The sequence below is a fragment of the Delphinapterus leucas genome, chromosome X, assembly GCF_059928025.1.
Source record: "Delphinapterus leucas isolate spDelLeu-1000000601 "Yukka" chromosome X, BTC_Dleu_Yukka2, whole genome shotgun sequence".
Classification (NCBI taxonomy): domain Eukaryota; kingdom Metazoa; phylum Chordata; class Mammalia; order Artiodactyla; family Monodontidae; genus Delphinapterus; species Delphinapterus leucas.
The window spans coordinates 19,693,711-19,707,833 of NC_143150.1; the positions used below are offsets into that span (position 1 = coordinate 19,693,711).

At 40.7% G+C, this 14,123-nt stretch overlaps 1 pseudogene; it reads right to left on the bottom strand.

Annotated features, from left to right (window-relative positions):
• Positions 1–201: 201 nt before the first annotated feature.
• LOC149744175 (olfactory receptor 13H1-like) lies at positions 202–1,346 on the bottom strand (annotated as a pseudogene).
• Positions 1,347–14,123: the final 12,777 nt, after the last annotated feature.

The following is a 14,123-nucleotide window of genomic DNA, read 5'->3' on the forward strand; positions in this document are numbered from 1 at the left end:
GATGTTTGGTTGCAAAAATCTTGTGGTTTATATCCCAGAAGAGAAACTTCTTCCTGATGGGCTACTATGGCTGTAGCAGTCACCTTTGCCTACCTACTACTATTATTCTCTTTGTGAACTATTTTGCACACATTCATGGCTTTAGCTCTTAATATGGCTTGACAAAATGTTAACATTCACGGTAGACTTGATGAGTGCCTAGTGATGACCACGGAAAGAATGCTCGCTAAGATTTTCGTTGTTGTTGTTTGTTTTTAAAAACATAAATTGAAATTTTATGGGCTGAGTTTTCATTTTTATTCTTGCACATTGGAGAGGCTTATAAAGAGAGCCATTAGGATTTTTCATTTCCTTTGGCTAACTTCCTAAGTGCACCTTTTACATCCTTATTTCTCAGAGTATAAATGAGGGGATTTAACATGGGGGTAACTGCTTCATAAAATATTGAAATGACTTTGTCTTCTTCCTGATATTCCTTTGACTGAGGTTTCAGGTACATTTAGATGACTGTCCCATAAAATACAGTGACCACAGTTACATGGGATCCACAAGTGGAGAAGGTGTTAAGTCTGGCCTCCGCAGAACGGATCTTCAGCATGGCAACAACAGTGCAAAAGTAGGAAATGAGGATGAAGTTGAATGGCAGAGGCAGTGTGAACACACTGATAACCAGACCCAGAATTAGACTGACAGGGGTGTCTGAGCAGACAAGCTTCAGCAGGGCCTGAATCTCACAGGTAAAATGGTTGATGGTATTATGCCCACAATAATGAGCAGGGATTGCAATGATTGGTGTGACTGCTACTAAGAAGGCACTGGCCCAGGTTTCCAAGGCCAACTGTATGCAAACCCGGTTGTTCATAATGATGGTGTAACGCGGGGGGATTGGAGATTGCAACAAACCTGCCGTAAGCCATGATAGCAAGGAGACACTGTCATCCCCAGAAAGAGGGATGTGGTCATCTGGGCATAACAGCTGGTATAGGAAATGTTGCAGAAGTCCCTGAAGCACTGGGCCAACATATATGGCTCCGAGCTAGTGGAGTAACAGATATCAAGGAAGGATAAATTACTGAGAAGAAAATACATAGGGGTATGAAGTCGAGAATCCCATCTCACTACAACAACAATAGGTTGTTCCCAAACATTGTGACCAGCTGGAAAAACAGCAGTCCTAAGAAGAAGGCAGCCTGGATTTGAGGCTGTCGGGAAAATCCAACAAGGATGAATTCAGTCCCCTCAGAGGCATTGCCTCTCTTTAGACTGCCCATTTAATTGTCTCAAGTACTAGGAAAGAAGACAAAACATAATGTCACCTACATGAGGAAAATAAGAAGAGTAGCATCTCAATAGCCTGTTAAGAGTTCCTGTTCTGCAGCTCTGATTATTGTGTGTCATTTGTTTTACTGGGTTAGACTCAGCTGTTCAAGTATCCAATGGTGGAAATATAGGTTTTCTCTTTGCTTTCCTGTCTTGTAGAACCGTATATCAGGAAAGGCTTATTAAGTTGTTCGGACTGTTAGATACTTATATTTGATTAAGTAAGACAATCATTAACAGTGGGTTAAACAGAATTATTACTCTCATAAAGGGGCGTAGCTAGATGATTGACTTTATTCTTGACCAAAAAAAAAGAGGCAAATATGCTACATCTCCCCACCTAAAATGCTCGTTTATAGTCGACTTTATTTAAGCTGGTTCATTAATTAGCAAGTAATAATTTTTTTTTACAACTGGATCATTGAGCTTAAACTTGAAAATTATTACTTGGAATATTACTCAGCAAGTAATAAGTTTTAAGTTTAAGCTCAATGATCCAGTTGTGAATGCTTGAAATACTTCAAATACTTCTTTGCTTTTCAACCTTTTTTTTTTTTTGGTTGTTGTTCTTATATGTCATATTAAAACCACCTATGCATGTTAAATTAGACAGTGTATATGTAGCTAAAGCTATCAGTCAATTCAATGGAAAAACATCACTAGCCAAAATGACATGAAATAAACCAAGCAACTGGTGGATTTATTGAAATCTCACTCTGTTTAATTGTTCTGACATCCATTTTCAAATGACAGAAACTTACTATGTGCAGATCCTCCCATCTCCATATAGTTCCAAACAAGAGCTTAAAGGGTGATGGGAAAATCTTATTAGATAAAAGGATTTCATGAAGACAACAGTTACCAGAAATTGTGAAGAGGGACAAGGCAAATTTTGGAATGCATGTTTCCAGAAGTGTTTAAAAATAAAAGAAAGGAAAAGACAGAGCCCTGTCAGTTTTATATGCTTTCAGTAGGGAGTAAAACAGATGACCCATTGAAGACTCCTTTGGTTTTAAGTGGCATGGACATATATACACTACCAAATATAAAATAGCTAGTGGGAAGCAGCCGCATAGCACAGGGAGATCAGCTCGGTGCTTTGTGACCACCTAGAGGGGTGGGATAGGGAGGGTGGGAGGGAGGGAGACGCAAGAGGGAAGAGATATGGGGATATATGTATATGTATAGCTGATTCACTTTGTTATAAAGCAGAAACTAACACATTGTAAAGCAATTATTCTCCAATAAAGATGTTAAAAAAAGATTTCTTATTTAGACACAGAATCAAATCTCTCCTTATTGTATAGTTATATTAGTGCTGCATATAATTAGGTAATTCTTCATGCTCAATAGGCAGAATGTTGAAATACAGAGCAAAAGCAAGGGAGTCAGCTGGATCAAAGTCTAAATTCTGGTTCAGCCACTAACAAGCTGCATAATCTTGAGAAATTCAGTTTTCTCATACGCGAAATGGGAATATCACCTAGCTTCTGGCAGGACTGTTCCAAGAATTAGATGAGATTATTTCTATAAAGAACCTAACACAGTGCCTGGCACAGTTATACCACCCAAGAAACTTTAGCTCCCTTCCCACTTTGACACCCCACATAGACCTTTCCTTCAGCTTAGATTTCATCCTTGTAAACATGTGCCGAAATGTTATTTCATCCTACCTTTCCTTGTAAGGTTATCATGTTACCAGAAACAATACCATCTGAAGTTTTCAGTTTGAGTAACAACTAAAGAAAGGTTGACTGTGTAAGTCATTAAAATTTGTTCCTGATGGTAGGTGGGAAAAGACATATAAAGAGATGAAAATTATTCACTGACTTAGGGCTGGAGGACAGTAACAGAGAAGTGCACCTCATTCATAACAGAAGCATTTTGCAGTTGGCGACACCCCCACAAATGACTAATCTCCAAGAAGAAATTTGATTCCTTCAACTGCAAGGAAAAGAGGTTTAACACAGGCAGCTGTGGTGATAAATCTTCCTATCGGTTGTGGTTATAAGGTTGGAAAATCTTGAGTTAACTGTGCTGGTGAATCATGCACATTTATTTCTACTTGTTAAATATCTTTTTCTTTTATTTACACAGAGTTGGCTTGTAATAAGGCTACCATGAAAGGTTGGTGTCTAAAAAACAATAAAAAAATTCATTTTCTAGCCTTATAATAATAATATAGTTGCCAGTTCACGACATGCAGTTTTTCTTTGCCTGTGCAAATATTAGAATGATATTTCTTCTAGAGGTGTCCAAAATTCTGTTACTTTGTTCCCAGCCACAGAAAAATAAATTGAGGAGATATCCTTTCTGAATACATTGAGATATTTTTAAAGTATTGGTGTTTGCCAAAAGTGTATAGTCTACTTACAGACCAAAAATATTTAGGTAGTATTAAAAGAAGCCACACTTCAAATGCAAGAAGGAACTTTGGAAATTTGGATAATCTTGTGGTGGGTTTAAGAACTTATAACCTCAGACTTGAAGAACAGTTTCCACTTTGGGGATTTAGGAGATATCCCTGCTTTGTAATTAAGTTGCCTAATGCAAATAGGGAGAGAGAAAACAAATAAGGAGGAGGAGACATCTGCTATATTTAGCTCATTAAAATAATGTTCACTTTCCTCCTAACTTGGTTAATGAGCATTTCAGTGGCTGTTCCCTATAGCAATGATTCTGGTCAGTAAATATGGTGGTGGTCGGGAACCAGGGCTGGTTTTCCTCAAGGAGAAGCTTTCTTCTGTTTGGGCAGTTCTTCATTTACTTTCTCTTCTGATAGCAAGTTAAATGTTCAGGTAGTGCTATTAAGAATTTATATTGAGGAATTTTGGGGATTAAAATGTACATCATAGTATGATTGTATAACTTAATTTTGTGTTTACTGGGTCTTCCAAAGATATGCTATGTTTGTCAATCCAATTCTCTCCCAAGTATGATTGTGAGTTCAATTTTTATTTAGTTTTGTTTTTAACTTGAGGGACTTTTGACCCTGTATAATGGAAGTAAGTCTGAGTGTACATTTTGGAAGCTGTGAGCTCCTTGATTTAGCGACCATATCTGAGTCATCTCCGTTTTCTTTGGAACTCTACCTTGCACAGAGGAAACTCTTGAAAGATGTTTGCTGAAATAAAAGCTCTTGATGTCACTTTCACTAAGTGGATTTTTCCATTCAGGTATTTTTATATTGCATTTAATCATACTATCTGTTTTTGGCTATCTGACCCTGAACAATTTTTTTCCTGAAGTTTTTACTTGTCAATTTCTTGGTGCAAAAAAATGTATCGATTGACAGAGCAGTGCTCTGTAGAAAGACAACAGAAAAGGAGAACTTTCACCCAGATAGTCACTTCATATCAGGCTTTTGTGGGTCACTCCTTCCACAGAGGGTTGATGGTAAGGTTCTGCTTATGTGAGATACCCATTCCTCAAGAATTTTCTGTGTGATTCTATCCTAGGGACCTTCTCACACCCATATATAAAAAAAAATATTAAACCTATGTGGAAACTCACAAAATGTGAAGGAGAATAAGATGATGAACATTTGTAGTAGCGTACAAATTGAAAGAAATTGCAGTGCCATCAAGGAAATATTTCATGGAGGACATGGTTGATGCTTCCCTAATGAAGATTACAGAACTGGCATAGAGGCAAACTACAGTAGGAATGGAAAGCTTCAGCTGTCCAGGCATTTGATGGAAGTCTCAGTCTGGTAAAAGCAAGGCATCTTATAAATTTGGTATTTGCCTTGCTGACAATTTCATTTCTCAGAAGGTTAAAGAAGCATTGAGGGGAAATGATGCTGTGGACTTAATTATGATGGAATGGACCAGAGTCTTGGGAGAAAATAACCATATCATCTGGGAGTTCATAATAGAAAGAAAGTCTATAGCCAATATTTCCAAGAGGGAAGTTGGCTATGAGACCATAGATATCTTTTCTCTCAATCTTTTAATTTCAAATTTCTTAAAGGCTCTGATGATAGTTTGACCAGAGGCAGAGAATCATGGATTTAAGGTGAAAATAGACCTTTTCCACTTCAAGAGCACAGCACACAACATGCAAACAGCCCAGACTCAGATCTCCTGGGTGTAGACAGTACTTACGTAGCAATCTCATAAGGCCTAATTGACAGCAGCTTTCTTGCCTTGTAGTCAGATTCTACTAGACCCATCCCTATAGTGTCCTGATCTGTGTGGCCTAATCTGAAAGTTTACTAAGTACCTGGATTTTATTTATCTTGTGGATATTTTTCTCCGAGCTTTTTGGTGTGTCTATGAGAGAATTCAATATAGGCTTTATAGTCAGGCAGAATCATTCATTTGTCCATTCAACAAATATTTATTGAGTTCATACCATGTGTCCAGTTCTGTTAAAGTTGCTGAGGATACAACAATGAACAAAAAGAGACAAGGCTTACCTTCTTATTTGACTTATACTCTTTTGGGATGATAGTGAGAACAAGAAGTAGCAAATAAAGCAATTGATATAGTAATAACTGTTATGAAAGAAACAGAGTGATATGAAAGAGAGTGCTGGAACAAGATTGTTATTATACAATAAATGTTAGCTTTCAAGGAAGGTAATGTTTGAGTTGAGATCAAAAGGACACAAAGGCTCTTGCCTTCCAAGATGGCCCACACTCTGTCTATGGAGCGTGTATCTCCCTGAATAAACCTTCTTTCACTTTACTATGTCTTGCTCTTGAATTCTTGCCTGCACAAAGCCAAGAACCCACACTTGGCGGCCATCCCAGGGACTCAGACATGACTTGGGATGTGACCATCCTCTGGCACCCCACTCTCTTTCCTGCAACATCTTTTCTGGCACCCAGTGTGGGGCCTCAAAGGCCATAATCTCGATCCGCCTATTGGGCTATGGCTCCCATCTGAAGGGTGGCTGGGACTTATCCTGAGCCATGGAGATTCAAGTAGCCCGTTAAGTGGCACCTGACGTCACCTGCAGGATCTGGCAGAGACCAGTTCTCTGGCCGTGAAGAAGCGCACTGAGGCCAAGGCTTTTCCCACTTAGTCTTTCTCATTCTCCTATTGCTCTGTCTCTTTGGGCTTGAAAACATCCACCCAGACGACCACCAAACATCCAAATTAAGACTGCGTGGCAAGTAATTGACAACCTGGTTGGGTCTAAAGAACTCTTGCCAGGGGGCTTATCTGGTGGCGCAGTGGTTGAGAGTCCGCTTGCCGATGCAGGGGACACGGGTTCGTGCCCCGGTCCCGGAAGATCCCACATGCCGCGGAGCGGCTGGGCCCGTGAGCCATGGCCGCTGAGCTTGCGCATCCGGAGCCTGTGCTCCACAACGGGAGAGGCCACGACAGTGAGAGGCCCGCGCACTGCGATGAGGAGTGGCCCCCGCTCGCCGCAACTAGAGAAAGCCCTCGCACAGAAACGAAGACCCAGCACAGCAAAAATAAAAAAATAAAATAAACAAAAGGACACAAAGGAACTATGTGAAAATTTAGTGAAGAGAGTTCCAGGGAGAGGGAACAGCAAGTGCTAAGACTCTAGGGCAAGAACAGGTTTAACTGTTTGCTGAATAGATAGCAGATAAGTGTGGCTGAAGCATAGTGTAGGGTAACCAATCATCCTGGCTTGTCCCAAACTGTCTTGGTTTTACCACTTGAAAGTCTCACGTCCTAGGAAACCCTTCAAACCCTGTGTGGGACTTAGTATTACCGTAGAAACTCACTAATGACACTAACCTCACGGAGTATTTTTTTCCAAGTTAAGCATTCTGTAGTCCTTCCATCTCAACTTAGATGATATAGTTAGTTCTAAGACCTCTCAATCACAAACCCAGTACTACTGAGAATATACTTGATTTTTTCCCCCGTGTACTCTTGAAGAGTGGCCCTTTGAACCAGACACCCTTCTGAAAACATGGGATGACCAATGTCCATTATGGAGAAACTACAGATTGTGGCAGCATTCTTCTAATAAGTCATCCTAGGATAGCCAGCTGTTTTTAGTGGTATTATGCTTAGCAAGGAAGTAAGTCCATTAGCCCTGATTTTTCCACACAAACTACTCTCAAACCAGTTAGTCCACTTCCTGTAACTGTAAAGCTGATTTTCTTTCAACCTCAAGGCTCAACTTTACCATTTGCTAAGCAATGCTCATTCTTGTTCAGTTTAGCTCAGAATTCCCTTCCTTTTGAGGTCTTTTTGAATGCTAATTCTGGTATCTGAAACTTTACCTAAGCACTTCTTACTTTCTTTGTGTCATCAAAAATTTGACAAATATGTCTTCTGGGTTTTTATCGAGATCATTTGATTAAAATGTTGGACGAAACATGGCCCTGGGCATGTCACTGGAGACCTTCCAACATAGCATTAATTCATTAATCAATACGTTAGGAAAATTTTGTTTAAGCAGATACTAAATTTTAAAACTTCAGGTATACTCTGTTACTCATGATTTGGGATATGGCATGTAATCATGAAGCCAAAATATTGCCTGAAGATAAAGCCCCTTTTATTTGTCCTTGCAGATTACTGGGAATAATGGATGATAAGATTGGAAATGAGGCTGGAACAGCTGGAGAACAGTAGGCAAATCTAGCATGGAGAAAAAGAGCCCTTAAAGCTGATTCAGAGGTCTTACAATTTGGGAAAGACCAGAAGAGGAGGGGGCTTGAGTATAAATGAAGAGTTAAATGTCTTAGACAGTTACTGAATTCTTTTTTTGTAATGATGCTACAGTCATAGAAAATATATAAATGACCGGGTGTGATTGTGTTCCGATGAAACTTCAATTACAAAAACACATGGTGAGCCAGGTTTGACTGGCAGGGTGTAGTTTGCCAACATCAGCTTAGATGATCCAGAATCACCCTTATAGAAATATCCTCATACACAGTCCAGGAATATACAGTTTTCCCCTGACCTTCCTTCTCTATGTTAAGCTCTTTTATTACTAAGCTTCAACACTGTAGGTTGGGATTTCTTTAACTCCCCTTTATCCTGGCTTCCTTTCAAGATTATTTCTTCCAACTTTTTTCTTTTATGATCTAGAACAGGGGTTGGCTAAGTTTTTCAGTCATCAGGAATATTTTAGATTTTGGAGGCCATAGGTCTCTGTTGCAACTGCTCACCTCTACCATTGTAGCACAAAAGTAGCTACAGGGATTATGAAAAAGAATGGGCATGGTTGTACTGTAATAAAACTTTACCTACAAAAACAGGCCGTGGGCCGGTTTGGGCTCTCATGCTGCAGTTTTACCAACTGCTGGTCTAGAAGGGATGGTGATTATTCTTGAAATCCTATCCGATAGCCTAGCTACTACCTTGCATTTGCTTTTTGCATTATACTAATTGGAGATTACCTGTGCCCTACAGGTCACTGCAAATAGTAGTCCCTCAGGCATCTGCAGGTCTTGTGTCCTGTGGCTAACAGCACTAATTTGTGGTTGTCTGTGTCCTCTGAATCCTTCATAGAACTAAGGCCTGGAAACATGCTGTTGATCTCACAGTCCCCAGTTTCAGAATCCTCTGAGAAGGCTGCTTTTAAACCTACCAGTTTTCATATCCCCTGTCCCTGGAGTGAAATGTCTGCCAATCTAATTATGAGGTGATAGCAATTAGCAGGAATTAGCACCCATCATGTAAAAGTTCAGATTCCTTTCACTGAAACTAATTCATATCCAGAGCATTGGCAGCCCTTTACCAAAACAGTCTAACCTCCTTTTGCACCAGAGGTTATGAGCATCCTTGGATGACTGAAGCCACTGTTGGCAACGGGCAGTTGGGTAGAGCAAATGACTGAGAAGAGAAACTAGAGCAGGGCAAGGGGGTCCCTGTAAGACGACGAGTCCAAATGACTGTTCCATCTAAAAGAGAGTGGAAGTCTAGTAAGCATATCCATTGCTTATGTAAAACCACATTTCCTACTTGACTCTAGAATGAGTGCCAGGTTTTCAAATGCATAGAATTCTTATTTTACTGAAATTTTAGAGTAATTGAAAAATGGAATTCTATGTCTTTGCCAAATCTCAAGTCAAGGAACAACTTACTCTAGATGTCCTGTGGCCAGATTTCTTGTCCTGGTTGTGCCAGAACACCCGGGACTTTCATTTCTCCTGTGTAAAGCAAGTGACTCTCACTGGACAATTACTCTTTTTAATCAACATTTTTTTTCCAATCAAAAGAGAAAACATGAAAGCCACAGAAAACTGTAGGTAATTGAACTAAAACCACAGAGAATTGTACTGTTCAGTCATGGTCATTAACAACATTTGGGCTCTTTCCCTATTCCTATGCCTATTTTCACAGTCATTATGTCAGACTATAACCTGTTTCCCACTCAAGCATTTTCCCATGGCAGTAGACAATTGTTAAGGACTCTTCTTGCTGTTTGATTTCAGGTATGTTTGGTTTCTTATGGTCCATGTAAAATAGACCATCAAAAATCATGGTAAATAACATTTGATTTTTTAACCAATAAAGAAGTCAATATAAAGTTTTTCATAGAAAATAAATGTAAGAATTGTAAAAATAAATTCTTTATAAACTCAGAAAGAATTATTACAATCCTTTATTTAGCCTTGTTGGCCCTTGATTGGATTGTACCCTAAAGAATGGTCCAGTGTGGTAAATTAAAGAACCAATTATACCATTCCTTTCTCCCCCAGGAGAAGCATATGGTCCCTAAGGCCAGAAGTCAGATTTTATGAAAATTACTGGAGATGAACAGATATAATTTTTTTTATAAAATGGAAAACTCCTCTGAATTAAGGAGTTTAGAATATAACTTTTTGCACCCTGTAAAAAAATGAAGCAATATTGATGCCATATGAAAAAGAATGAAGATGGCTGACTTTGAGAATGAATTATGGCAGGCCATTGTAAAGAAATAATACTCCATAAAGATGTAAAAGAATTATACTAGGTTTTGCAGACATGGATAAAAAACCAGTATCTAGAGACCAATAAAGCAACATTGGAAATTTGGATGTTGACCAAATATTGGATGAGCACCTCCTCATACAAGGTATTGGCCCTTGGCACATAGCACCCCAGGAAACCCAAAACATTGTTGTTGCCTGCAGGGACTCACAACTGACTTGTGCAGGGAAAGGGTGGCCCTTGGACACAAGTAACTATAAGGTGAGGGGCAAAGTGGTAGGTATCCTTGCAGAGAGGCATCTGAGGTGTTATAGGAATTTCTTTCTTCTGTTGACCTGGAGCAGTGTCCCAGTGGATGATTCCACACCAGGAAAGAATCCTTGGGCTGAGCAGTGTCATGTATGAACACAGAACATGCAGTAGCAGTAGGTTTTTCCTTTCCATTTCATAGAGACCTGAAGTGAATTCCAAATGTAACTCAAAGGCAGCAGCACCTTTAGTAAATGGGGAGAGGAACTCTCCAAAGTCCATTTATTAAAACGGCCAGGGAAGGAGTGGAATCGCACCTGCCAGGGGACACAGTATCAAAGGTTTTAAAGTTGCAAAGGGAAATCATTTCAAACCCTCCAGGATTAGGTCCCAGAGATGCAATTAGAAGGCTGTTCACATGAAAGAGTTCGGGAGTATTTACAAGAACAGGCCCAAGAGAAAGAGTTTGTTTCTAGATTATTAACGCTAAAGTTGCTTTCCTCCTTAATTAATTCTCTGTCTTTGGAAACATAAAAGATTTCATTGCCTTCTTGGCAACTTTTGGTTCTAAATGGCCTGGGAATCCAACATGTGGGTCTAAGTGGTACCAAATGCCAGGATGAAAGGCCAGCAAATCTGTGGTAGTCACCTGGATGATTCTAAATATCTGGATGGATGATAAAACATGTATTAATTTGGTGCCAACATCACTACCTTGGGGCAGCATACCTTGACTCCTCAGGAAGAAATCTGGTTCCTTTTCTTACGTTCACACTTACGCCTCTATATTTTTATTATCTGTTCACTCGTGTGTCTCCAACTCTGGGTCTAATTTTGGGAGGAGAGACACTGTGTCCTTCCTGCCCACCGTTGTTTCCTTTCCACCATATGTAGCACAGGGTGTGGAATGTTACTACACACCCACAGATATTAGATAAATGAAAGAACACTTGGGCAACCTGTGGTGGGCCGTCACTAATGGAATGTTCTGTGGTGAAGGCAGTAGGGAAAGGGCTCTGTCAAGGGTCGGTCAATACCTGGAGATTTGTCTAAGTGGGCGGTGGCACAAAGGCTAGAGCTGTACCAATGTGCAAGGTTTCTTCCTCATGTCAGTTGATGAAGGTCAGGAATGGGGCTGGGGAAGCCGGTGTGATATTCTGATACCATTTTTGTACCCAAATGAGGACCTTGGAGCCCATCTGATACAGTGCCCACATTTTATTTTATTTTATTATTAAAAAAATTTTTTTGCCTGTGTTGGGTCTTCGTTGCTGCACGCAGGCTTTCTCTAGTTGCAGCGAGCAGGGGCTTCTCTTGTTGTGGAGCACAGGCTCTAGGCACACAAACTTCAGTAGTTGTAGCACGCGGGCTTCAGTAGTTGTGGCACGTGGGCTCAGCAGTTGTGGCTCACGGGCTCTAGAGTGCAGGCTCAGTAGTTGTGGCACACAGGCTTAGATGCTCCACAGCATGTGGGATCTTCCCGGACCAGGGATCGAACCTGTGTCCCCGGCATCGGCAGGTGGACTCTTAACCACTGAACCACCAGGGAAGTCCCTGCCCACATTTTAAAGGTGGAGAAATTGCAGCCCAGAAAGGAATAGAGTCTGCCCCGAAGGCACTAGCTAGCAGAGGAGACTTCACGCCTGTGTCTCAGATGTCCTGGTCAGTGCGCCTCTCTCTGTAATCAGCTGCCTCTCCTAAGAGCTCTGAAACTCAACAGTTTCAATGGCGGCTCCACAAACGAAGTAGCTACGTGGTCTTAGGAGATGGTTTCCCCCTTTGCCGACGTCAATTTCCCGATTGGGAAATTGGCCTTATAACATGTGACTCCTAGGGCCATTGTGAGCTGGCCTTAGAGGAACGAGTGCGTGTGATGGTCCTGGCAGAGTGCCTCTTACGTAATTGGTTCTCAACTCTTAACTCCCTTCTCTTCACCCCTTGCACACGAGGTCTTCCAGGACAATCAGAGGTGAAGAGTGTCCTTAGTGGTTCCAAGGGTCAGCTTTGCTGGGGGTTTGACTGCTCTGACCCATCTCATCCCTCAGGAAGCAAATTCAGAACTGAACCTGGCATGGATGTGGTCTAGCTCTAAAGAGACCCTCCCTGCTCACTCCTACATCCCCCAAGGAAACACAGCCTTCAAAACACAGACTTTTCAATTTTCCCAGTAAAATGAATGAAAGACGCTTTTGGGGGATGAAGTGATTTCTTTTTAGCTCCATTTGTTTACTTTTCCATAAGCTCCCAAGATGGCTTACATGTTAGCTGTTAATCACACCATCTGTTCAAACAGTACTTCAGTAAATGATTCGATTCATACTTTTTCTTCTAAAATAATCTTTTAAAAGACAGTGTTTATGTCTGTTACCCTTCACTTGGCAATGTAGCATGAGCTATTTTAATGTTGCTATCATTGTAAACACATATTGAATTCTCCATTTCTTAACTGCGCAGAAAATAGGACAACTTCTCTGCGTTTGTTCCACTTGACTCTAGGCTTAGGGATGAAAGAGTGCTATTAGACAGAGATGTTATATTTCTAAAAAGAAAAAAAAAGATGAAGACACAAAGTTCCAGCCAATATTTCTTCTGAAAGCTTGAATTTAGTGACAATGAGTAGGTTCCAGCCACTTGAGACTTTTCAGGCCAAGAAGCTGTGAACAGAGTGTCCTTAGTGGTTGGGAAGGGTCAACTATATTGCAGTCCTGGCTGGTCAGATTCATCTCATCTCTTAGGAGGCCAAGTTGCCACTGAGGGACACCTGGAAGAAGGGCCTCAGTCCCACCCAACAAAAGCTTGGGTGATGCAAGGCCTGAGGAGGGGGTAAATGGGCTGTTGATGCTTCTGAATAAGAGAGAGTCTCTTGAATTAGTAGAGTGAGAAGGATACAAGCGTAGAGGTAGACTTCTTATTGTTGCAAGCTGTTCTGTGGATCTCTGGAGGCCCCACATTCATGTGAGCCTCTGGAGAAGTTCATACAGCAAAGGATATGTCCTGGTGCTGGCTCATATGGATGTCATTGTCTCTTGCTTTCTAAGACCTGCAACCACATGGAAAGAGTGCTACATTGTAGTCATGTACAAAGTATAAGACATGTACAAAATAGGCAAATATAGATTTGTGTGTGGGGGCACTGATAAAGAAGGGATTCACTTTCCAGGCCTAGAGATAAAAGTTAAATGAAGAAGGCCCATATTAAAGGAGACAGTTTTGTTGGGCTTTCAGGGTTGGATAGCTTACTAGTTCAGTGTACAAACATTTTACAGAGACCACATCAATCCTATGCACAGAACTGTAAAAGAATAAAGTGTTTATGGGAATGGTAATCAGTTTGTGTGGTTGGATTAGCAAGTCAGGACACCCATGTGAGCTGGGGCCAGATCTCAGAAAGTCTTAAATGTCACACTGATGAATCTAGCTTTTTGCCTCCATGTGACTAAATATCATTGAGGATTTTTAAACAAGAGAGTGACATGCTCTGACATGTCTTGGAAAGATGGGTGACACTATAGTGTGGAGCCTAGTTGCAGTGGATTGTTGAGGAGACCATGTCTGAAGTCATTGCAATAGTCAAAGCAAGAAATGATGAGTGCTGGAATTAAGAGAGAGACAGTGGATGAAAGACTAGGGATGAACTTGAGATTTATCACAGAAGTAGAATAGGCAAAGCTTCAAAGATGATTGGATTGTGTA